Source organism: Capsicum annuum, chromosome 12, assembly GCF_002878395.1.
Source record: "Capsicum annuum cultivar UCD-10X-F1 chromosome 12, UCD10Xv1.1, whole genome shotgun sequence".
Classification (NCBI taxonomy): Eukaryota; Viridiplantae; Streptophyta; class Magnoliopsida; order Solanales; family Solanaceae; genus Capsicum; species Capsicum annuum.
This window is the reverse complement of record NC_061122.1, coordinates 100,822,992-100,848,616: the sequence shown is the minus strand read 5'-3', so window position 1 is coordinate 100,848,616 and position 25,625 is coordinate 100,822,992. Positions and strand designations below refer to the sequence as shown.

The following is a 25,625-nucleotide window of genomic DNA, read 5'->3' as shown; positions in this document are numbered from 1 at the left end:
AATTTTTTAGATATATATATATATATATATCTAAAAAATTTAATATCAATTATTAAGACCCTTATTTGTCTTATATAAATTTTTAATTTTTGATACTTAACTTTTATTTTTAAAAAATAAGTTAATCATGTGATTACATTTGTGCAATCAAACAATGCTCTTGCACATTGTGGCAAACAAACCGGCCGTCTTAATTACTAGATTGGTAATTACTACCTTAGTAATTTCATCAATTCTAATTATCAAGTAACTTTTCAAACAATCATTTAATCTTATAGTATTAAACATACCATGTGAAAATTGAGAAACTAAAAAGTTTCTGAAAAGAAGTAGAGATATTATTTTTTAAAAGGACTAAAATAAAAGGTTGAACAAATAAATTGAAGCGCAGGAAGCAATATTTTGAAATGCACTCTACTTTTCATCATATTGACATGATAAGATTTTTCATTTATAGTAGTTTTCGTAAAACTTTTTAATATTCAAAATTGAGTTTTAAAATATTGAGTTGATTATTTAATTAAATATAACTTTAAAAATTAGTCAGATTTATTTTCGAGAAGCGATAGAAGTAACATAAAATTAAAGTTGAGGAATTTTTTAACCCTTCCTAATAACTATTATCTGTTTTCGGCCACTTGGTGATCCAAATGGACTATCTTACTATTGAAGGTGGATGATATGATTGTCATTTGAATAAACCCATTTATTAAATTGAGCAAGTATATATATATATGTGTGTGTGTGTGTGTGTGTGTGTGTATGTATATTCATTCCCGTTTTGTTTTATAGGCATATGACAATGTTTGTGTTACGATCCGAATCGGGGCCTGGCAATGACGAGTATCTCAAGTCCCACGTGGATGGGAGATCACCCCCTGCACCTAATCAAATCAAGTACACCACACCCCAAAGTAGGCTGAATTTCGAACATATAACAAGATAAGAGAATATTAAATTAAAGACATTATAATAAGTCTACAACCAAACCAACCGATTTGGTATCAATGCCAATACCAACACCAATATCAATACCAACATCGCCCATGCCAACAGTAATCTGAAAAAGCCTCTAATCAAAACCAACGAATATCTTGTCGGGACATGCCCCCGACTATAACCAAAAACTAAATCCAGGGGAATAGTAAAAATGTAAAGGAAACCATAAACATGAAATGGGGTCTTTCGAAGTATGGAATCTCACCACTTCAATCTAACTCGCTAGCTGATCCCAAATCCAAGTCACTCAGTAGGAGGAGTAGAAGTATGTCCAGTTTCTCTATCGCGTAGGAATACAACGTCCAAAGACGGTTAGCGGGGTGAACGCTAGAATTCAACTCAGGGATAAAGATAACATAATGATATGATCAATACTTTAAAATCATTCAAAATTAGTGCACGTAATCAAATGCAGAAACATATATATATATATATATATATATATATATATCACATGCTGGGATATGGGCCCTAGCTCTTACCCATTGGTCGGGCCCCAATGCATGTAGCCACACAAATTGGAGAATAATCTCATATATATGCACATGGGGGACTCGAACCCTCCAACATATACCAAGGTGACTTTAGCACCCGATCATATAATGATTTACGGGGAACTCAAACCTCCCTAATCATGAAATAATAATAAGGGGGATTCGAACCTCCCTGGTCACTTTGACACCTGCGTCAGCAAACGCGGTTTTCAGTATTGCTCACTCGGGTCTCCACTTTCACTACTCAGCTACACAATCCTTATTAAAGCCCAATTAAAAAAATTGTCACACATTCCTATTTATTTAAACACATTCCACATTAAGGCATACAATGTTGGTATCTCCATACTAATTACACTTTCAAGGTAACACATCATACCAAAACAGTTTCCATTAACTTGAAGAGAACAACTCCCTTTGTTCTTTAGTACACATTGGGGAACACCGACTCCCTTTGTTCGTTAAATCATACCATTGTATTTCAAATACTTCTTTATATTATGCAATAGTTCAAGACTAGTTTAATTTTATAAATTTTCATAGTTCTCATAATTAAAACTAATTTCACATTAAGGGGTTGGGATTATAATCACTTCAGAAGTCTTAAGTTTGGGAAAATCACAATTTCTAAGTTCATTCACCATACTCATGAACCCACAAGTTCAAAACCATATTAAAAGTATGAAAATCATAAATATAAACCAAGAGAATCATTGTTCAATTCGTAACATTCAAAAACCCCAACCTTTGTTTTCAAAACCAAACAATAATCTTATGAACAATACTTTAAATCACATGCCTTTGCAAAATTAATAATAAGGAAAGACTAACATGCCTGAATCATGAAGATTTATGAAGAGAAATCAACCCTTAAGCCCTTAGATGACCAAATTGGTGAACCCCTAGCTTGACTTAGTTGAGAAGATTTAGAGAGAGTGTTTAATCCGTTAAAGTGTTGAATGAATGCCCCAAAAGTGTTTTATGGACATAGAGTCTAAAGGGTTTTAACTGGAAAATGTCTAAAGTGTCCCCAACTTAAAAGCTGGAAAAGTATCGTCTTTGGTTACGAGTCAACCCCTTAACTCGTACCCACACCTTACGACTCATGACTATGAGTCGTAACTAGGACAATCTCCAGGACCCCCAACGATGTTATCCTTACGAATCAACCCACCAACTCGTAACATGACCGTACAAATCGTAGGGTCCTACTCGTGAGCAACACAGAACCCAAATAAATTGAAAACTGGACATCCAACGATTTGAATCTATGACTCGTGACATATCCTTACGGCTCTTAGTGAGTCACTCGTACTCAGAGCAGAATCAAACCTCAAACTTACTAGTTTGGGTATGACTCATTCCAACGAGTCGTCAAGACACCCTATGACTCAGAGGGTCCAGTTGTAACCAAGGCAGTGAACCCAAAACTCAAGAAATTTTCAAGGGACAAAATCTGACATGTTTCAATTCTCCCCCACTTGGATCATTCATCCTCTAATGATGGGACAAGGCAATTACTAGCACGATTTGACTATATATTCCCCAACTCTTACCTTTAAAAAACTCATAAATAAAGATGCCAAGGAAATCAATATTTCCTTTAACAAAGTCATAAAACAAAAATGTTAAGAATAACACATACCTTACACACGATTATCTGGAGTGAAAAACAAGGATGGATACTTGGACTTCATGTATTCTTCGGCTTCCCAAGTAGCCTCTTCAACCTTGTGGTTCCTCCATAGAACCTTTACCAAAGCTACATCCTTTATCTGCATCCAATAAACTTACCGATCCCAAATCTCAATCGGGACTTCCTCATACAATAAGGAATTTGAAATACCAATATACTTGATTGGCATAATCAGCGATGGATCACCCACACACTTTCTCAACATTAACACATGGAACACCGGTTGAATGGAGCTCAAACTAGAAAGAAACTCCAATTCATATGCAACATTACTAACCCTCCTCAAAACCAAGTACGGGCCAATATATCAGGGACTGAGCTTCCCTCTCTTACCAAATTGCATTACTCCCTTCATGGGAGATACCTTTAAGAATACCCAATCACTAACCTCAAATTTGAACTCCCTATGCCTCATATGCACATAAGACTTTTGGCGACTTTAGGCAGCTTTAAGTCTATCCCAAATTACCTTCACCTTCTCCATCACTTAGTGAACTAAATTTGAGCTAAACATCTCCGCCTTACCAACCTCGAATCACCTAATAGAATACCTATACCTTCTACCATACAATGTCTCAAACAGAGTCATCGTAATACTAGAGTGGTAGTTGTTATTACATGCAAACTCTATAAGAGGTAAATGATCAACCCAACTATCATCATAGTCAATCACATAAACCTGAAACATACCTTCTAATTTCTAGATAGTTCTTTCTGCTTGCCCATCTGACTATGGGTGGAAAGAAGTACCGAGGCTCACCTTAGTTCCCAACTCTCTCTAAAATGAATGCCAAAAATACGATGAGAATTGAGCACCGTAATCTGACATAATAGAAATACGTGCCCCATAAAACTTTACAATATCTTGGAGGAACAACCCCGCATAATTCTTTGCCGAATAATTAGTCCTCACTGGCAAGAAGTGAGCGGACTTGGTCATCCTATCCACCATGACCCAAATCAATCAAACTGATTCTGAGACCGAGGAAGACCAGTAAAGAAATCCATATTAATTACTTCTTACTTCCACATAGGCAACTCAATCTCTTAAGTCAACCCATTGGGCCTCAAGTGCTTAACCTTCACTTATTGACACACCATGTATTTAGCCACAAAATTAGCCATATCACACTTCATATTGTTCCACCAATAGATCTCCTTAAGATCATGATACATCTTTGTTGAACCACGATGAATGACATAATGCGACTCATAAGCCTCAGCTAAGATCCTGTCTCTCAATCCATCTACAACGGAAACACATAACCTGCATTGGTACCTCAAGATACCATCACCACCAATCTAAAAAAACTACAACCTTTTGCCACCCATATCCCCCCTAATCTTTATTAAGACAGGATCCAGAACCTGTTTCTTCTTTATTTCAGCAAAACAAAATGACTTTGCCACCTCCTTCATGAACACACCACCATCCTCAGAGTCTAAGAGACGAACTCCAAGGTTAGAAAAACGATAAATATCTTTCACTAATTTTTACTTATCTTTATCCACGTGAACTAGACTCCTCATGGATAACCTGCTAAGAGCATCAGAAACCATATTAGATTTACCTGGGTGATAGTGGAGACTCATGTCGTAGTCTTTCAGCAATTCAAAGCACCTCCTCTGCCTGAGATTTAACTCTTTCTAAGTGAACACATATTGTAGACTCTTATGATCAGAAAAGATATCTATATGGACTCCATACAAATAGTGACGCCAGATCTTTAATTCGAACACCACAGCCAATAACTACAAGTCATGAGTCGGGTAATTCTTCTCATGGACTTTCGACTGCCTAGAAGAATAGGCCACCACCCTACCATGTTGCATCAACACACAACCAAGTCCCACATGGGACGCATCATAATAGATAACAAAATCATCAATGCCTTCAGGTAGAGTCAAAACCAGAGTTGAAGTCAACTTATCTTTTAGCTTCTCAAAACTACCCTCACAAATATCGGACCATAAAAACTTCACCTTCTTCTGAGTCAACTTAATCAATAGGGCAGCTATAGTCGACAAACTCTTCATAAATCTCTAATAGTAATTGGCTAAACCCAAGAAGCTCTGAATATTGGTTGGAGTCGTGGGCCTAGGCCACTTCTTAACCACTGCACTTTCTGCAAATTCACCATAATCCTTTCACTAGAAATGATATGACCCAGAAAAGTAACAACCTTTAACCGGAATTCATACTTCAAAAACTTAGTATACAAATGTTGATCTTTCAAGGTTTGCAACACGATACGGAGGTGTTCAGCATGATCCACCTTACTCTTAGAATACACCAGAATATAATATATAAACACGATGATGAACAAATCCAAAAACTGGTAGAAGACCCTATTCATCAAGTTCATGAATGTCGTCGGGGCATTAGTCAAACCAAAAGATATGACTAAGAACTAATAATGATCGTACCACATTTGGAAGGCAGTTTTGTCGATATCCACTTCCCTAATCTTTAGCTGATGGTAACCAAAACCTTAGAGAAATATCTTGCACCCTAAACTTGGTCAAACAAATCATCAATCTGAGGAAAAGGATACTTATTCTTCACCATAACCTTTCCAACTAATGGCAATTGATGCATATTTGAAGGAAACTATCCTTCTTACGCATGAACAAAATAGGAGCACCCCACGAACACATACTAGGATGGATAATTATCTTGTCAATAAGGTCTTTTAACTATTTCTTAAGCTTTTTTAACTTAGTTGGAGCCATTGTATATGGAGGATAGAGATAGGATGAGTTTTCAGAACAAGGTCAATCCCAAAATCAATCTACCTATCAGGAGGGATACCAAGAATATCATTAGGAAAAACCTTGGGAAATTCACTAACTATGAGAATGGATTGTAATGAAGGACCCTCGGAGTTAGAATCTTTAACCCAGACCAAATGATAGAGAAATCCCTTGGAAATCAAATTTCAGACTCTAAGATGTGATATGAATCTTCCCTTAGGTTCTATAGAACCCCTTTTCCACTAAATGAATGGAACATTAGGAATATAAACACGTCCATATGGATTTGACAATCTAAGGAGGCATAGAACAAATACAACCAGTCCATCCCTAACATGACATCAAAATCAATCATTTCTAACTCTATCAGGTCTATAAGAGTTTCTTTACCACCAATAGATACCACACAACCCCTATAGACTCTTCTAGTAACCACAGAGTCACCAACTAGGGTAGAAACATAAATAGGATCAGGGATACACTCAGGATTGAAACCAAAATATATAGCCACAAATAGGGTCACAAAAGAAAGTGTAGACCCCAGATCAAGCAAGCAATACACATCACGAGAAGAAGTTGTAATATGCCAGTGACAACATCAGAAGATACCTTAAAGTTCTGGCGAGTAGCAAGAGCATATAAGATATTTTGGACAATACTGGTACTAGAAGAAGATGTAGCACCCTTTGGTGCAGAAGCTGATAAAGTGGCAACGAAAATCTTATTTGCCCCCGAAGCAACCTTAGAAGGAGAATACCTCTACAAGTGACCACTCTAACCATATTTGAAACACCTTTTTCTCCCCTTTTTATAAAACCCATGATGTACCTTCCTACAGAATCTATAAGTAGGATATAATAGAGTGGGATGAGCCCTACCAACCTGAGATTGGGTGTCTTGCGCCCTAAATCCACTTTCATACTAAGATTTTACTTCTTAGACCACTTTCCACCATCTCTACCACCCTGTTGTTGACCTTTACCCTGATCAGAAAATCTAAACTTCTTATTATGCCTCTCTTCAATTTCAACTTGCTTCTTCTTCTCTACCTCAACCTATTGTATATACACAACCAACATAGACATGTCCATATCCTTATTCAATAGGGCAGCCTTACTCTCTAGAATCAAATCATGGGATAACCTAGAAGCAAATTTTCTTATTCTATCCCTCATGCTAGATACTAACACAATAGCATATCGGGACAACTGATGAAATTTCAAGGAATACTCCTTGAACTTTTTCCTGCCTTGTTTAGATTAACAAACTCTTCCATTTGCCTCCCTTAATTCTTAAGGGAAGAAGCAGTCTAGAAAAGTACTAGAGAAATTATCCTAGAGTGCAAATTTGGCATTATCTCCCCTATACTGGTCCCATTCCTCATACCATTGGTATGGTATATTTTTCAGTAAATAGGTAGCAAATTCTACACCTTCTATATTAGTATAATGCATAACGCAATGGATCTTTTCCATCTCATCAATGAAACCTTGAGGATCCTCTTCAACCTTTACACCAATGAACACAAAAGGGATCAACCTCATAAACTAGATAATCTTTATAGCCTCAGAAGATAGAGTAACAGAAGCTACACTCTCAGACTGAGAAGCTACTAACTGAGCCAACAAATAAATGGACTAAAGAAATTCTGCACTTAACATATCAACTCGAGGAGCTCAAGGAGGACTAGAGGGGATCAATGGAACTCTAGGAAGGCAATTAGGAACTAGATCTTTAGACAGGGTCTATACCCCATAAGCAGGGCGTGCCTCATCAGCATTGTCCTCAAGTGGGACAGAGGAGTTTCCATGAGCATCAGATTATCTGGAAGGCATGATTTGAAAAGCGAACAAATGGGAATTAGAAAGACTCAAGACCTTAGACTCTATGTCTTAAAATAGAACAACAAGAAAGGAAAATATTTCTAAATGTCTCGTAGTCTCTCCCTTATAAGTGTGGTGCACTACACACCCATAAAAGAGACTCTACTCGACATGACTTTATCAGACACCCAATGACACTAAACCTAAGATCTAATCCTACCTTTATCATGACCCAAACTGGGGCCTGGCTGTGACAGGCATCTTAAGTCCCATGTGGATTGGAGATCACCCCCTGTACCTAACTAAACCAAGCACACCACACCCCAAAGTAGGATAAATTTCAAACATCTAACAAGATAAAAAATATTAATTTAAAGACATTATAATAAGTCTACTACCAAACTAATTGATACTGGTATCAATGACAATACCGATACCAACATCGATACCAATACCGATACCGCTCATGCCAAGAGTAGTCTGACAAAGCCTATGATCAAAACCAATGAATATACAATCGGAACATATCCCAAACCATAGCCAAAAACTAAATTCAAAAGAATAGTCAATATACAAAAGAAATGACAAACATGAAATAGGATCTTCCAAGGTATGAAAGCTCACCACTTCAATTTAACTCGTTAGCTTATCCCGAATCTAAGTCACTCAGTAGGAGGATTAGAAGTATGTCATGTTCCTGCATCGCATGGGGATACATCATCCAAAGACGGTTAGCGGGGTGAATGCTAGCCTGTAACACGGGGATAAGTATAATATAATGATATGGTCAATTGTTTAAAATCATTCAAAACTAGTGCATGCGATCAAATACAGAAATATATATATATATATCACATGCCGGGATAGGGGACAAGTCTTAACATGCGTTTAAAAACCTTAGCCTAGATTGTGTAGGTCAACCATCACATAATAGTACCCACGGACTATATTGGCCTCAGTTCTCACCCCCTGGTCGGGCCCCAGTGGGTGTAGCTGCACGAATCGAAGAATAATCTCAAATATATCCACATGGGAGACTCAAACTCATTAACATATACCGAGGTAACTTTAACACCCGATCATTTAATGATTTATGGGGATATCAAACCTCCCTAATCATGAAATGTATTAAGGGGGACTCAAACATTTCTGGTCACTTTGACCCCCGCGTCAGCAAATGTGATTTTCAATATTTGTCGCTCGGACCTCCACTTTCATGACTCAGTTGCACAACCTTTATTAAAGCCTAATTAAAACAATTGTCACACATTCCTATTCATTTAAACACATTACACATTAAGGCATACAATGTTGGTATCATTATACCAACTACACTTTCAAGGTAACATATCATGCCAAAATAGTTTCCATTAACTTAGGGAGAATAACTCCCTTTGTTCATTAGTACATATTGGGGAACACCGACTCTGTTTATTCATTAAATCATACCATTTTATTTCAAATACTTCTTTATATTATGCAATAGTTCAGAAGTCACAAGTTTAATTTGGGAAAAATCACAATTTCCTAGTTCATTCACTATACTCATGCACTCATAAGTTCAAAACCAATTTCCTAGTAAATAACACCAGATGTTTTATACTGGTTGGAACCTCTAATATGTCTTACTCCAGTCTCCTTGGGTTGTAAAGGATTCTACTAGTTCTTTGTGAATAAAATTAAAGTACAAGACTAAGTCATGTTTTTTGGATTTGACTCACACTCTTTTCTTTCTTTCTCACTTTGATACAATGTCTCACCAAATATGTATTTATTTTCTCTCTTTTTGAGTACACAATAAATTTTTCAATGTTTATATAGTAGTGATTGAACTACTATTATCCGTTGGAAGCTAGAAGAAAATCCAAAGAATTTTTCTTCTTAGGAAAATAAATTAGGAATATTTTATTTTCAAGAATAAGTAAGGAATAATAGGAAAATCTAAGTATAATATATATATAGGAGAGAGAGATATGAAATTTTCATGATTTAAGAAAACCATTTAATGCAGAAGATCTTTCTCCTCTTTGGGAATGTCATGCCTCTTGATAGTATCTTCTGAGGAGATTTTCTTCAATCTATTTAGAATAATAAATCTTTCTTCAATCTATTTAGAATAATAAATCTTTCTTCAATCTATTTAGAATAATAAATCTTTCTCTTTTTGTGGAATACCTCTTGATATATTAGGACAAGATATTCTTTTGACAATCTTTTTTTTAATGCATAAGTCCTATGATTTATGCACCTTAGTAACTGTAACAATTTTTGTTTCCTTCTTGAGAGATGCTTTTCCTTTTTGAGCGTTTGAAAAGGGATCTTTTTGATTACTCTTTTAATAAATTTCTACAATCAAATCAAACTCTGGATCATTCATCAAAACTTAACATTATCAATTTCTTTTTTTTTATGGATCACAAAAATTAGAATACTTTCCTGTTTAGGTTCTCCCTCTAAATGAGTGATGTTGTCTTTCCCTGTATGGTTAGATTAAATACACTATTCTCCCCCTTTTATCGTTAATAAAAAATAAGGCAGGAAGTACACAAAAATAAAATCAACTCAAGTAACTTTGTGGTTTAAAAGGTTTTACAATTATGTCAAGAGATTTTCTGAGTAAATAAAATCTTTCTTCCAGCAAATGTTTAGTAAAAATATCAGTTAATTATAAAGCAGTGCTCATAAAAGATAGTTCAATATCTTCTTTTAAAATATGATCTCTAATAAATTGATGCTTAACATCAATCTATTTTACTCTAGAGTAATGTACAAGATTTTTAGATAAGCAGATAATACAAGAGTTATCACAAAATATTTTGATAAGTTTAAAACATAGATTATAATCACTGAGTTGATGAGACATTCAAAGAATTTTCACACAAAATAGTCCAACTATAATATATTTTGATTCAGTAGTAGATAAAGAAATACAATTTTGTTTCTTCCTATTTCATGAGACAAGAGATTTTTTTATGAATTGGCTAGTACTGCTGGTGCTTTTTCTATATACTTTATCACCGGCATAATCTGCATTTGAGAAACCTTTTAAAACAATATTAGTAGACTTAGGATTCCATAATCCATAGGAGCTTTTGCCACTAAGATATCTAATAATATGTTTACAATAGTCGAATAAGCTTCTTCAGGAGCTCACTGAAACCTGGCATATTTACATACACTTAAAAGAATGTCAAGTCGACTGGCTGTAAGGTATAAGTGTAAACCAATGATGCTGCGATAGTTGATTTCATCAACATTTTTTCCATCTTCACATGACTCTAGAACACATGTGGAACTCATAAGAGTATTGAATGGTTTGACATTTTCCATCTCAAATTTTTGAATGAGATCTTTGGTGTACTTACCTTGGGAGATGAACGTACCCTCAGTAGACTAATGGATTTGTAATATCAAAAAGATTATTAATTCTCCCAACATGCTCAGTTCAAATTCACTTTGCATTAGCTCAGAAAATTTCTTGCACAAAACAACATTAGTACTTTTAAAGATAATGTTGTCAAAATAAATTTGAATGATTAAATTTTCAGAGGAAGTTCGTTTGATAAATAAGGTAGAATCAATTTTTCCTCTTAAAAAATTATGTTTAATAAGAAAGTTGCTCAGTCTATCATATCAAGCTCAAGAAACTTGTTTTAAGCCATAGAGAGCTTTTGAGAGTTTAAAAACATAATATGAAAATTTTAAATTTTCTAGACCAAGAGGTTGTTTCAGAAAAACTTGTTCATCAATAAGCCATTCAAAAAGGCACTTTTCACATTAATTTGGAATAATTTAAACCCTGTATAAGAGGCATAAGCAAGCAAAATTATAATAGATGAGCTTTATTTCACATAACTTTACCTAATTCGTCCATTATATTTCTGAACACCCATTTAGTTCCAATAATGAAGACATTCTCTAATTTTAGAACAAGATTCCACACATTGTTTTGTCAAACTGCTCAAGCTCTTCTTTCATTACCTTTACCTAACTATCATCTTCTAAAGCTTTATTGACTTTCTTTGGTTCAAGTTGGGATATGAGAGCTATGTTTGTATTTCTTCTACTGGAAGATCTTGTTAGCATTCCTTCTTTTGGATTGCCAATAATAAATTTCTTTGGATAATTAGGCTCACTTCTCAATTTATTTGGAATTGCTTCATGTTTAATTTGATCATTCAAAGGAGTAGCAGGCTAGTTAGTTTCAGCGCTAGTTGACTTGGAGGAGAAATCATCTTTAGTGAAAGGTGGTTTGTTAACTTGTACTTGTTCAATCTCATCATTACAAAGCTAACATTCTTCAGACAATGATTAGTATCATCATGTACAGATTCTTCAGTGCAAAGAGTACTTTTATTGAAAATTCTATATGATCTACTAGAGTTAGAGTATCACATAAAAATACATTCATCGCTTCGTGAATCAAACTTACCAATATTGTCTTTGTCATTCTTATAAAGAAAACATTTTGAGCCAAATGCATGAAAGCACCCAATGTTGGGTCTTTTGTTGTCCGAAGCTCATATGAAGTGTTTTTCAAAATAGGTCTAATGAGACACCTATTTAAAACATGACATGCAGTACTAACAACTTCTATCCAAAATTTATGTGGTAGAAAGTGTTCACAGATCATGGTTTGAGCCACGTCTTGAAGCATTCTATTTTTTAATTCAATCACACCATTTTGTTGAGGGGATCTTGGAGCAGAAAAGTTATGAGAGTATCCATGAGTATCATAAAAGATTTTGAAATCTTTGTTCTCAAAATCTCCTCCATGATCACTTCTAATGGCAGAAATATAGTAACCTTTGTCTCTTTAAACCTTTTCGTAGAAAACTTTAAAATTCTTTAAGGTATTATATTTATTAGCTAAAAACATGACCCAAGTAAATCGATAATAATCATCAATAATCACAAAATCATACCTTTATCACCAATCCTAGCAGTTCTAGTAGGACCAAACAAGTCCATATGAAGTAGCTGAAAAGGTTTAGTATTGAAAGAAATATCTTTAATAGGAAAAGAGTTTCTAGTTTGCTTACTAAGATGGAAGGCATCATAAATATGGGTCTTTTTGAAATCAAAATTTAGAAGTACAGTCACAAGTTCATGCTTGACTAATTTTTCAATATGCCTTATGTTTACATGGCTAAGTTTTTTGTTTCAAATCCATGGATCCTTAGAGATGGATACATGAAATACATGTCCTTCTGTCTTTTTTATGGAGTCTAGAACATACATATTTTTGTGTTTGTTTTCAACAAGAATCTGCCTTTTAAGTTTTTAAATTATGCACCCATTTTTTTAAACCTTACCTCTAATCGAGCATCACACAACTGACTGATACTCAACAGGTTGTACTTTAAGTTTTTGATTAAACGGACATTAGTAATGTCACATGAGTTATTAAAGGAGATAGTACCAATACCTATTACTTTACCTTTAGAGTTATCTCCAGAGCTGATGTCACCTCCATCAAAATCATCTATTGTCTCAAATAGATTTTTGCTTCCAATCATATGATTTGAATATCCACAATCAAGATACTATTTTCATTTGAATTTTGAGTGTAGTTCTTGCAAAATAGTTATCTCACTTATTTCTAGATATCCAAGCATTCTTGGATCCCTTGGGATTAGTCATTAAATATATTGATTCAGTTTTGATCTCCAAATCCATCTACCAGGATTTTTAAAGCAAAATCTGTAGTTGTAATAATTATGACCAAGCTTTCCACAGTGATAGCAAGAAGTATAGTATTGATCAGTGGTTGTATAGTAAGTATCATGACTGTGACTGTATCTTCTAGTCGACTAACTTGAGTTAGTTGACCTCTGAGATTTATCATAGCTATAGTACTTTTTATGAAAGTTATTAGGATTATTCTTGCTTCCTTTGGTTGACTTACTCAAACTAGTTGACCGTTGAGATCCTTCATAGCTATAATATCTATTATTATGTTTACCACTATTAGTTTTATCAGTTGACTTAGTTGTGCTAGTCAACTAATTTGACTTAAGAATACTATGACTGTAAGATTTTTCAAAACTGTTAATTTTGATTTTTAAATCATCAACTTGTTTTTGTAAGTAATCTTTTTCGATTTCACAAACTTCAAATTTAAGTTCTCAGTCTCTTCTTTCTCTTAATAAAGCTTTTTTTTCTTTAGGAACTTTATTTAAATCTGCTATGGCAAGATCCAGTAAATTTTAAAGTTTTAAGCATTCATTACAGGAGTTAGTTCTTACCTGGTTGGATTCTCCAATCTCTATGAAACAATAGTCTCCAATATTATCATTTTTATGGTCTGATTGTTTTTCATCTAGAGCAACTGGATACCTTTTGATATCCTTTTAAAGGTCCTTTTCTAACTTTTAGACAATTAGAAGCAATATGATCATATCTATCACAATTATAGCACTTACCTTTATTCTTTTTTTTATCAGCGTGTTATTTTTCTTGTGAGTAATTTGGTTTTCTTCTTCTTTGATTCCTAAATTTTTTGTAATTTTTAGCAACTGTCCTTGTGATGAGAGCAAGTTCATCTGTATCATCTTTTTCTTTATCTGTAGCTTCAAAGGTCATAGTTTTCTTCTTTTCATCCTATTATTAGTCCTTCTTATTTAGGTGAGATTTTGCAATGGCAATAAGGTTTCCTCTGACTTCATCATAGGTCATGTTATTAAAGTTCATGCTTTCAAGAGACACAACCTTAGAAAGCCACTGATAAGGCAAACTTCTAAGAATTTTTGTAATTTAATCTGCCACAGGATAGGTTTATCCAACAACTTTGAATTCTCCAATAATTTTTCCAAACCTGACAAATGTTTCTTAAATGGATTCACCATTCTCCATCTTGAAAAGTTCATAGTCATAAACTAATAAACTTACAAGAGTTTGTTTGACCTTCTCAGTTATTTCATAATGTCACTTTCAACTTTTCTCGTATTTTTTTGGCAGTTTCAAAACATGGGATCTTCTCATATTCTTCACTACTGATTGCATTGTATAGAACAGTTTTTCCCTTAGAGTTAATATGAATGACCTTCATTTGTTCATCAGTGTAATCTTCCAAGGATGGAATGCTCTTAGTAGATTTCTCACCATCTTTTGATTTCTTTTCATCTTTTTCTTTATTTGTAGAGATAATTGAAAGATCACCAGGTTTGATTTCTATCTAAACTTTGACATTATAAGACTTCATAAAAGTCTCCATCCTTATTTTTCAATGAAAAAGTGTTTTTCATTAAAGTAAGAAGGTCTAGTTTTGGATGTCCCTTCAGATGACAAAGCTCCAACAATAGTTTGTGCCATGATCTTTTCTCACTTATTATTAAGAAAATACTCTTAAGTCCTTGCTCTGATACCAATTAAAAGTAGTAAGGGAGGGGTGAATTACTTCTTTTTTTATTAGATAGTCGACTTTTTTCGATAGACATCGACTATTGGTTGCAGTAATAAAATCTTCAAAAAATAAAATATTGAAGGTAAATAACACCAGATGTTTTATACTGGTTGGAACCTGTAATAGGTCTTACTCCAGCCACTTTGGGTTGCAAGAAATTCTACTAGTTTTTATGAATAAAATTAAAGTACAAGATTGACCTAAGATTTTTAGCAATAACTCACACTCTCTTCGTTCTTTCTCACTTAGATACAATGCTTCACTAACTATGTGTTTTTTCCTCTCTATTTGAGTATACAGTAAACTTGTAAGAGAATACAATATTTGAGTAAATTAGAGAAAAGAACTAGAGAATGTTGAGACAAGCGTATATCTCTTCCTTTGACTTTCAATGCTTATATAGTAGTGATTGGACTACTACTAGCTGTTTAAAGCTAGAAGGTAACCCAAAGAATTTTTCTTCTTAGGAAAATGAATAAGAAATATTTAATTTTCAAGAATAAGGACTAAAAAAAATCTAACTAAGTCCAATATATATAGGAGAATGACATGAGGCAGTTTCATGATTTAAGCAAACCATTTAATGCAGCAGATCTTTCTCCTTTCCTGGAATGTCATGCCTCTTGATAGTATCTTCTGAGGAGATTTTCTTCAATCTATTTAGAGCAACAAATCTTTCACTTTTTGTGGAATACCTCTTGATATATTAGGACAAGAGATTCTTTTGACAATCCTTTTTATGATGCATAAATCCCATGATTTATGCACCTTAGTAACTGTAGCAATTTTCCTTTCCTTTTTGAGAGATGGTTCTTTCTTTTTGAATATTTGAAAAATGATCCTTTTGAATATTTTTTTCACTGAATTTCTGCAATCAAATCAAATCAAATTTAATATCATCCATTAAAGCTTAACATTATCACTTATATAATAAAACAGATAAAATACTTAACTTTAAAGCATTTAGATCATATATAGTGGTGTAATAACTGCTCCTCCCTCCTTTAGTTATAATTTATGTCAAGTAATTTGAGTGGATATAGAATTTAAGAAAAGAATGAAGAATTTTAAAATTTATAGTTTTGAACACACACATAATTATGTGACCTTAAAAGGTTATTATTACGGATAAAATGTAAAGGTTAAAGTTATTTATTTCAGATATAGAAATGTGTCATTTTTTCTAAACGAACCAATAACAAGATAAATATAAGTTAAAACTGATAGATGAAACAAACTTAATACTATATATGTGGCCAAAATAATTACGAAGGTGTATTTTGTGGATAAAGTAATGAAGCTCTTCTAGTAAATAATTATATATGTAAGTAATCATAATATTTTGTTGTTTATGTATATTTTTTTGCAGTGAAGAATCGATTTCATATTCGAAATTACTTGCTGAACTGCACGATGGGATGATCCAAATGGTGTTGCAAAGCTATGGCTTAGAGAAATATTACGAATCTTTTAAACATTCGTGTATGTATTTGATGAGATACATTAAATATTGAATCCCAAAAGGGGATGAGATAAATATAGGCCATTTACCTCATAGAGACAAATCATTTTTTGGGATTATTGATACTAATCAAGTGGGAGGTTTGGAGATGCAAACAAGAGATGGCAAGTGGATGACCTTTCAACCCTCCTCTTATAAGACTTTTATCTTCATAGCTGGTGAGCCATTCACAGTAAGAATTACTACCAACTTTGCCTATGAAATTTAATGTAGTGTTAGATACGTTTAAATGTGTATTTTTGCTATTTTTTCCTCCGTTCATCTTTACTTATCCACTTTGCTATTTTAAAATATCTAACAATACTTTTAGTTTATAAAATAAATGGATAATTTACCTACTTCTACTCATTTTACCCTTACATTAATTACGATTCATTATCTAATACATTGTTCAAAATATTAAATTATTATATTCAAAGAGTAATATGATAAAATTACACCTATCATTTACTGCTCCTTAATTCTTGTGTCAATAAAAAAATAGACAAGTAAAAATGAACTAAGTGTTATGAAATATAAAATAAGAATAAGAAGAATGAAGAGAGAGAGAAGAGATGAAACTTCATATTTCTCATGAGAAATTCCAGATAGGTTGAATTACAATGAAGAAAAACCCCTTTATTTATAGGGGTTTCTAACTTTTCCATAAATAGACATTCACTATATATGGTAAAGTAGACATCCACTGTATATGGTAAAGTAGACATTCACTATATATGGTAATATATTTATAACTCTCCCCCTTGAATGTCTAATTGATAGATAATTTGCCTCGTTAAAACCTTAATAGAAAAAAATTCAGTGGGCAAAAAAATATAGTGAATAAAAAAAAGTACACATCCATAACAATACACATATAGGTTGCCTCATTAAAAGTTTTACAAGAAAAATCCAGTGGGATAAAACCCCGTAAGAGAAAAAGAGTACAACACGTATTAACTTTCCCTAATAAGAACATCCTTGAGCATTTGCAACCCGATCTTGTGCACCATCTTTGTGAAAGTTACAATTGAAGAAGACTTGGTGAATAAATCAGTCATATTGTCACTTGAATAAATCTGTTGCACGTTAATATCACCATTGTTTTGGAGCTTATGTATGTAGAAAAGCTTTGATGAAGTGTGCTTCATTCTATCTCCTTTTATAAATCCTCTCTTAAGTTGTGTTATGCATGCTGCATTATCTCCGTATAAAATTATGGGTATATTATCACATTTCACACCACATTTTTATCGAATAAGATATATCATGGATCTTAATCATACTCACTCTCAACTTGCTTCATGAATAGCTATTATTTCAGCATGGTTCGATGAAGTGGCTGGATAGACTGCTTTGTATATCTCCAAGATATGGCAATATCCCCATATGTGAACATATAGGTTATTCGAGATCGAGCTTTATATAGGTCAGATAAGTATCCAATATCAGCATAACCAATAAGATCGGGACTACAATCTTTAGAATAAAATAAGCTCATACGTTTGATCAAATTTTGATGTCTCCTAGTGGGAGCAGAACTATATATACCTTGCTAACAAATTGACCGAAAAAGGCTATGTCATGTCTTGTAGTATTTGCAAGATACATTAGTGCACCAATTGCACTAAGATATGGTATTTCATAACCAAGGAGTTCCTTATTCTTTTCTTAAGCTCGGAATGAATCCTTATTCAATTATGCATGTTTCTCATTTAAGCAAATATTCTATTGCTTTTGAAAACTCTCTAAGAGTTTCAATAATTTTAAAGCTATAAGCTTATACAATATAAGGATTATAAATAAGTTTCCCAAAAACTTTTATATGCTTCGAACATTTTGAATCCTTAAAAAGTTCTCATATAAATTTTGTCAGAAACCATCAAAAATCTATTAGGTCTAGTAACAATGGAAATGTGGAGTCTATATATACTTTTATCGACAGCTTTTTCATTCGATATACGGCTAACATTACCTTATCGACAACTTTTTCATTCGATATAGGGCTATTCCATTGTCAATCCTTAGAACTATGATAGGCGACCTTAGACGATTGAGTGTTGGCGGCAAGAAGATTTTATATGTGTCAAGTCTTAGATCTTCTTTTGTAGTAATCGACGACCCTTTCTTCTTTTACTTCACATAGATTTTCATTTCCTTGATAGCTAGAAGTTCTCCAAATGTATGAAAGGCTGAAGTACTTAGTACCATCACTTCCAGTATGGTTGGATTCTTATGTTCAATTTTTAAGGATTCTAAGTTTTTCTCTCTTAAGGATAGATGAGATACTTTTTAAGGATTATTAAGTTTTTCTCTCTTAAGGATGGATGTGATACAAGTGACAATATTCAACATTTCATGCCTGACATCTTCAAGTGTGTGGACTGCAAATCAAATAAGTTTTATGCTTACCAAGATGCATCATTTCATATCACTTAATAAATGTTTCTATGTCAGCATGCTTAAATAAACATAGAAATCAGATCCTCATAATCTTTCACAATATTCCATCAATATTGTATCAAAGATACTAATGATATTTCATTTCTTATCGGTTCACAGTGTGGCATAAGATTTTGAGATCTCATCGTTTTTTTATTTTCAGCTACCTGAACCTCTCATAAGGTTTCATGAAGTGTTATGTCATAAGCTTTTCAAGAGCATATTTCCTTCTTATTATGATTATTTACTCCTTATCCTTTTCAAGGATTATTTCATTTGGAGCCGATTGATCTACCACGCTTCACGCATATATAGACTTTATTCTTTATGGACACAAAATAGAAGCACTTGCAGCTTAAATATGAGATGTATTCGGCATTTGACTTGAATTATCTTTTGAGTGATGATCTAATGATAATTCTTAACATATTTCATGGTTGCTTAAAATCTTACCCTTATGTTAGGAAAACTAACATACATCCTCCATCTTCTTTGAGGAATTCATCTTTGTGTGTTATGATCAATTCATTAATCATACACCGCACATCAAAATTATTCGATGGAATCGTTGGTTCCTGACCTTAAACCAATTGAGAGGAATAAATAATCATAATTTATTGGTCTAATGCATACAAGTGCTATTGTATGCAGCATATTATATTTCATACAAATACATGAAGTTTTGTTCTCATTAGTAATAGTTTAGCTAATTATCAAAGGCATTCCATGCCAAACCATCGTTATCAAGATGAATTGTCTTGATTACACAATCTGAAAGTTATGCTTTTAACTTAATTTTATTGAGAAAGCAACTTTAAGAATGTCAAACCGCAGGTTGACAAGAAACGCACAAGTGATCATCTTATATCAATGCATTTTAATATATCATATATTCACCTTTTATACTTTTCAGCTTTTAAGGGATCCAATCCCAATATTAGTTGGTTCAATCAACTTATCATGAGAACAAGCGATATAAATAATTCATGAAGAATCTTCTAGTTCTTTAATATATGTTTAATACTCAATATGCATATTTTCGGAATATAGCAATCGTTCATGTCAATTTATGAACTTTTATACTAGTTAACTCCAAGTTTATCATGGCATGTGCCTTTTTGCTTTAGTAAATTTCAAATTTATTATTACATGAATAAATTTTCAAATTTACAAATTCATAAGTAGATTTTAAAATAACTTTTCTCGATTATTCTGCATCATTCGGAGGTGAGTTGTGATACCATCACGATCAAGTGCACGTTTGTACTGAAACAATTGAAATCCCCATTCCCAGGAATGAAATAGAATCGTGCCCAAGTCTATCAAATTTTGATAGCTTACAACCTCTTTCATGATATTGCTACTTCAGGAGCAAATCGAGGCATAAATATGCTCTCTATATGCTACCACATTCACTTCAAGAATTGAGCAAATTGTCATCTTTCAGACTTATCATATATTGTTACCACATTCACTTCTTGGAATGGAGCACATTCAATGGACAAGTTTCATGACTTTTTTATCAAATACATATTATTTTTGCCTTAGCCATCATAATATAATTAATATGGTGCATTGAGATTCAAACTCAACATCTTATCCATATAAAGGCGTCTTAGTCATAACTTGGTGGGAATTGAACCCATCATCTTATCATCATGGTGCATTGAAACTTTTAACCCAACGTCTTATCCTCTTAATGAGATGAGACTAAAATTCATCATCACATCTTTTAACAACACTATTCTTCATGAACAAATTGAAAGCATAAGTGATTCCAAGCCAATTATTTTTCCTCAAATCCAATAATAATTATATCATTAGTAGCAAACGACAAATAACATAAGGAATCACTAACCTTGAAATTATCTTTAGATTTATAATCTCACCTTGCTTGGCAGAGTCTCGTGCTGATAACGTGTTATGAAATATAAAACAAGAACAAGGAGAATGAAGAGAGAGAAGAGATGACACTTCTTTATTTCTCATGAGAAATTCTTGATAGGTTGAATTAAAATGAGGGAAAACTCCTTTATTTATAGGGGAAAACTAACCTCGGGTTTTTAACTTTTTCATAAATAAGCATTCACTATATATGGTAATATATTTATAACATGGAGAAAATATTTATTTATTTATTTTGGACTGATGAGAGGCATGGAGCAATGGTAGGGTATATGCGCCAATACACCAAGTTATTATGAAAGGAACTGAAGATAAACATTCGATAGCCTTGTTCTCTTTTATGCAAGGGACGGTTGAAGTACCAGAGGAGCTAATTGATGAAGAAAACCCACAGCATTTCAAGTCATTTGATCACTTTCAATATCTGAAATACTGTGCAACAGATTGCTCCAAAGAGGAAGATCCCATCAAAGCCTACTGTGGTGTTTGAATATTTATCATGTAATGTTCCTGTAATTTCATGCATGTTTTCTGATTTCTACTTTCATCTTTATGTTGAACTATGTAAAAATGTGAGCATACTGTGTACCACATATATCCTATGTACGTGAATAAAATAAAGTTTGGTTTTTGTTTTCTTTCTTGAATGGTGCTCTGTTTTTGTATTCTTATTTCCTAGCATAGCAAGAAGCTATACTGAACTACATGAAGGGACAAAATTGCATTACAAGTTTTGCACCAACACACCGGCACGGCTACACCTTCCACAAGTGTAACCTCTTCACCAAAAATGTACTAGGATTTAAGTTATATGCACTACCAAAGCAATTTAATTGGCTATGACATATGAACATAAGACAAACTTGGTATAAAATTTTTTTTTAATTTAACATGATGTTGTAATATATAAAACTTAAAACTGAATCTTGTAATCGGCGGAACAAACAGGGAGCGGAGCAGCACAACATATTTTTAGATGAAACTAGCAGAGTATGAATTACAACTAACATGACGGGGATATTGCCATATTGGTGTTGAATATAGTTCTCAAAGACTTAACTAGTTTCAACACCAATATCTCGTCATGGTAATTCAACATCCAATAGAATTACCATGCGGTACACTGAACATTTCCATTGTGGTTGTCCCCAACACTCAGGAAATAAAGGTAAATCTATTAGCAAGGACGACTACTAATTCCACCATTACACCAAATAGGAAACAAACCAAAGTCTTAAAAGAAAATTTATTATCCAACACCTGAGCAAGCTATGCTCTATCCTGGCTGAACTATAATTCCCAACCTGAAAAACACCCACCAAATGACTAGCAGTGACAACATTAACTAAAGCTGCAAAAGGAAAACTCAGAAAGACCGGATGACAGACATTTAGAAGAGAAACTTCATATACTAGAAAGCAGCTGCACCACTTCTGGACCCTTCACCAGTATCTTCTTGATCATTTGCTGATGCCGAGTGACAATTCTGACTTCAGTCACTGAGAGGAAACCATGCAAACAAGAACCTGAGTCAAATATATATATATGTGATAAAATAACTTATCAGTAATATTATTAGATAATCGATACCCGAAGTATGACTTCATCAAAAAAAAACAAAAAGAATACCCAAATTCTGAAGTTTAGAGATTTGTAATGCTACCACATATATAAACAGACAACTACCGCCCCTCATGCTGCAGAGTATCTTCCAAAGTAAAGCAGCATGAGCAGGCAATTGTGATGCAAACCTGGGATCGTAAAATCCAGACTCAGAATGTACAACTGGTTATAGGTTCAACAAAAGAAAAAATGAAATATAAAATCAAGTACTCTTGATACAATGCCCATTTAAAGCTAGACCAAAGAAAAATGTCTGCATGAATTTTATTAAGTTGGACTATCCCATTATTCGCCAATAAGAGTGCCTTTTCTATTAAATATTTTTTCTTGTTTGTCTTTTTCGGAGAATTTTGGAGATTTGCAGCAGTAATGCAGACCCTTTTTTATTTTATCAAGACAATAATGCAGACCCCTTTAAGGATAATATTTTCTGGAAATTTCAAAATGCTGGATCATATGGTAAAAAACAAAGGAAAACGATCAGATTGAAGTCTAGAGAAAAACCCTTAACTAAAGCACACCTAATACATGAGATGTCCACATGCTCCAGATCAATATTTTTGCAGAAAGCAAAGGGTCAGAGAAATGGCTGCAGCACCCACAAGCTTCTTTAAGAGATTTGCAACATCCAACTAGAGATGGAATATTCAACTGTATATTTGGACCTAAATCTGCTTTTTTCAAACTGCTTCAACCAATGTAACTATCTCATCGGTCAAACTTCATTTCTATATATCTGCACAGAAGGAACACAACATTCTAAAGGACGCCAATGAAAATGGGAATATAATAACTGCAGTTTGACAAAGAAACTCAAAATATGATTATCTCATTTCAGCAATACAAAGTACAGCTTGCCTGCGAGGATTCTTCTGTCGCAGTCTGAAGTCATCATTTATGAGCTCTGGTAAAGAAATAGGGGCAGACAAGATCAATACAATAAAGGCAGAGGCGGATTTAGGATTTCGAGATTGCGGATGTCATGTCACTTTTAACGTAAAAGTTAGTACTCAAAAAGGATACTTTTTATGAGCGTCCCACTGGAATTTGGCTTGTTAGAAAGAGATTTTTTAAGGAAAATTTCATTGAAACATTATCGAAAAACCTAACTTTTACGAATCAAGTTGGAAATCAGTTAATTTTTTGCTTTATGTTTTGCTATTTACACTGCCCCAAATAAGACAAATATTTTATCGATTTTATAGACTTTGGGTTTCTATTTGATTATTTGTCTTTTCAATTTGTATAGATAAATAGATCAAATAATAAAAATGTGATTATTATTATAAAAATTATCGAAAACAACATTTCTACTTTTCCGGAGGTAGTGTATGGACTGCATATATTTTACGTTCCCCAAACCCCACTATGTGGGAATACACTGAATTTGTTGTTGTTATTGTTATTACTATAAATTGTGTAAACAAGAGTTAAATTCAACTTATCAGTCAGCGTGAAAGTACAAAATAGTTGTCAACATTCAATGGATATTTCCAATTCTATTGTTAAGAAATTATAACATCAAGCCAAACATCATTATTATGATTTACGGGGAGAGGTTAACAATAAATTTGAAGGAAGAAGGAATCCCCAACTATGTTCTATACTTAAGTTGAAAATTCTTAAACAAAGATTACTCAAAAAAATGAGTCAAACAAAGATTAAGTTAAGATGAAAAAAACTTATAAAAAATAGAATAGCGATAAAAAAGTAACAAAATAGTGCTAGCGTCTGGATTTGAACTCTAGTATACTACGTGAAATTTTAGATCATTTTCCACTGACACTACTTCCTCAATTGCTGCACCGGATGACACTTAAATAATATATCGGTTTTCTTCAAAATAGATATATATACACACTATTTTTCGATCGAAGTTTGCGGGTGCCATGCCATTCCTGAACCCCATTAGATCTGCATCTGTTAATAAAGGAGAAGTTTCAAAGCACAAGCTTCGTAAAAACCAATTGAACAAAGTAACAAATAAGGGTGGGTATATCTTACCAGGTGTCTGTTGGATCTTTGATTCGCTATTTGTCTTACTTGTATTGTTCTCTTTGCTGCAGACAGTAAGTACTGTTAAGTTTCTTTACAACTTAGTAGGTTTATAATCAAACACGGCTTTGAACATCTATAGTTAATACTTCAAAGAACCAAGAAATCACTCTAAAAAGTGCAGACAATAAGGGGAAAAATGGTTTAAGAGTAAATACAGATGCTGAATCATATACAGATTTAACTATCAGTGCGAAAACATGGCACAAGAATTCTCTTCAAGATAGCACACTCTTAACAAGAAAGTTTCACTCAGATTTTCAAGTAGTGCCAAAGAGGATGATAGATCCCTTGAAAACTTAGACTTGCAATTCCTCTGGATGCACAAATAGGAATAAGCTTGGCCTTTAAAATAAATGCTCTCATTGGGCCACTTTTGTCCTGAATCCTTGTATTCTCATGTGAAACTTAATGCAAAAGTCATGATAAAAATTAAAGTTTATGCTATATTGAAAAAAAGATGCTGATGAATATGAGCAAAAAAACAAAAGAAAATACAAAGGAACAAGAATAACTGCATTGACCAAGAGTGTGACATATACATGCCAGGAGAAAGAAAAACAACAAAACCAGAATATCATGACAATCTACAAAGCATTCTACTGACATTGGAGCAGCACCGAGAGATGATATCTGCCCATTAGGGTGAGGATGATAAGCACCACCTGCAGCAATATATGGTGAACAGTATGCTGTGCCTAGTGCTCCAGCAGCACCAGCTAAAACTGGCAACCTGAAAAATTGAAACCAATATTTGTCTAGTGACACCCAGTTGCGCGATCTATAAAGCTGTATCGAAGATTAGAAGAGGACGTTAATTTTATTATATCCAAGAATTCAGAGTGAAAGATCCTACACACCACACATCTGTCATTCATCCCCTCAAGAATGTGAAGCACGAGACTAAAGAACCTATGCAGTAAAATCT

General features: G+C 33.5%; 1 pseudogene; it reads left to right on the top strand.

Annotated features, from left to right (window-relative positions):
- Window positions 1-21,509, top strand: part of LOC107850297 — a 29,017-nt pseudogene extending 7,508 nt beyond the window's left edge.
- The last annotated feature ends 4,116 nt before the right edge of the window (window positions 21,510-25,625 follow it).